The 2,500-nt window shown below is 42.9% G+C and overlaps 1 long non-coding RNA gene across 1 annotated transcript; it reads left to right on the plus strand.

Moving 5' to 3' along the window:
- The first annotated feature begins 315 nt into the window (after window positions 1-315).
- Window positions 316-1,614, plus strand: LOC310721855. Its single transcript, XR_014532217.1, has 2 exons — window positions 316-384; window positions 1,089-1,614. It is a non-coding gene; the product is annotated as an uncharacterized lncRNA (long non-coding RNA).
- The last annotated feature ends 886 nt before the right edge of the window (window positions 1,615-2,500 follow it).

The following is a 2,500-nucleotide window of genomic DNA, read 5'->3' on the forward strand; positions in this document are numbered from 1 at the left end:
TGTGTGTGTGTGTGTGTGTGTGTGTGTGTGTGTGTGTGTGTGTGTGTGTGTGTGTGACTATAGTAAGACCTGCATGCACACAGACAGCTATGAAAAGAGACAGACAGTTTGTTTATTGGCACAACAAATAAATTAAATGTCTCTTGCCAAAGTAACTGCAGTTGGACTGCACACAAATATTCCCAAAAAAATAAATAAAATACAACTAATAAAAGAAAAATGGTGAAATATAGTGTATAAATCATAATAATAATAATGTGTATAAATAAATATAGTTAATATAAAAATATAAACCAGATATTTACAAAGAAAAACAAGCAGAATAAAGAAGGAGTATAAAGTGCTATTTGTCTGATCAGAGATCAGCGTTTTCTCTTCAGGAAGGTAAATATTGTGCTGCTGACACGCTGCAGTTCTGGTGTTTTAACAGATACGGCAGTTTCTCCTCGTTCTTTTGAGCTTCTAACGTATATAAACGTCGATATTCAGCTCGTGTGCTCTGAGTCTGGATCATCTGCTCCACATCACATTTTACTGTTGGTTTGAGTTCCTCAGTGACTGATGGAAGTTTGTTTGATTTGTGCTGTAATTTGGTTGAATGTGATTCAGAGCATCAGTGTGATGAGGGTCAAGGAGATATTAGTGAAACATCAGGACTGAAGCTCTGAATCAGCTGGGAGAAAAGGACTGGGTTCTCTGCTCATCACACACACACACACACACACACACACACACACACACACACACACACACACACACACACACACACACACACACACACAGGACCTTACTATTCACAGCTGCACTTACAAAGACCCCATTGACTATCTGTAATAAACTCTCTCTCTCTCTCTCTCTCTCTCTCTCTCTCTCTCTCTCTCTCTCTGAGTGCATGCTGGGAGCCAGTGGGCGGAGCTTTTGTGAGCGAGTGTGTGTGATTGTGCTTCTCTTAACTCTTGTCTTCTTTTCTTTTCTGTTGAGATTTTCTTTTCTTATCTTTGTATATTAGTATTGTAAATAAATTTGGGGGTGTTTGTGCACCTTTCTTCTTTTCCTCTCACTGGGCCGTTTTTGCTTCCTGCTCACAGGGCAGCATGGTGGCCCCAGGTGCAGGGGCCGTGAGACGTCCGTGAGTGTAGAAGTGTGCTGTTTAGCTGTGGCGAAGGTGGTGGGTCAGGAGTCTGTTTTGTCGGCATCCCGAATGAACAGCGCCACAGAACTGGTCGAACGGCGTATCGTTATTGACGGTCGCTCTCTGATTGTGAAGGACGACACTGAGCTGGACCTGGCACTAAACTTCAGAGTGGACAACTATAACTAGGTCGTATTTTTGTAACAACGGACAAAATGAAATGTTTCAGCTGCGGGAAAAACAGGACACTTAGTTCGCGCTTGTCCCAAAAAAAACAACGATGGACAAAATGGAGAAAGGTTTCAGCTGAGCCGGTTAGGGCAGGCCCGTCTGGGTCCGGTCCGGTCCGGTCCGGTCAGACGATCAAAACAACAGAGAAAATGAAAGTGAACTATCCGATTCCAGCACGGTTCTGTCTCAGAGCGAGTGTATAAGCCGTGACTATAATGTAGACGATATTAAACTGTTTTTAAGGAAACAAAGAGGGGGACAGGTTAAAGATTATTTCTGGACACAGGAATGGGAGGGGGTTCTGTCCTTAGCCCCCAACACCACACTCAGTGGATGAGTTGGCATTTTATTTGCTGAACAGTTTAGTCCTGTGTCTTATTAAGTCACAGAAATACTAAAAGGAACCCAGTCCTCTTCTCCCAGCTGATTCAGAGCTTCAGTCCTGATGTTTCACTAATATCTCCTGACCCTCATCACACTGATGCTCTGAATCACATTCAACCAAATTACACAAGACTGCTAAAAGTTCAAGCACAGTTTGAAAATCATGTCTTTGTTTTTGTGTGTTTTTGAGTAAACTGGCATAAAAGTGAAGCACTGCTGTGTGGAAATGGACAGAAGGTAAGTCAAACCTCCCTGACAGTCTGACCTGGCGAAGAGATGGCTTCAAATACTTAGATGTGTTCCTAGGGGATGAGGCGACCACACAGAGGAATTGGGAGGGGGCCATAGAGAAGGTTAAAGGTAGACTAGGCAGATGGAAATGAATAACACCAGAAATGTCATATAGAGGGCTACAATACTACAATAACTCCTCTCTCTCTCTCTCTCTCTCTCTCTCTCTCTCTCTCTCTCTCTCTCTCTCTCTCTCTCTCACTCTCTTTTACACACACACACACACACACACACACACACACACACACACACACACACACACACAAATGAAGCTTCCTGTCTGGTGTGTGACATCCTTTTTATCCTTTTAATAGAGAAAAGACACACATATATTCACTGTGTATGCACTTGTTGACACACAGTGTTTGTGTGTGTGTGTGTGTGTGTGTGTGTGTGTGTGTGTGTGTGTGTGTGTGTGTGTGTTTGTTTGTTTGTGAAGAAGTTGATTCAAATCTGATCCTC

This window comes from Silurus aristotelis (genome assembly GCF_946808225.1).
Source record: "Silurus aristotelis genome assembly, chromosome: 28".
Taxonomy (NCBI): domain Eukaryota; kingdom Metazoa; phylum Chordata; class Actinopteri; order Siluriformes; family Siluridae; genus Silurus; species Silurus aristotelis.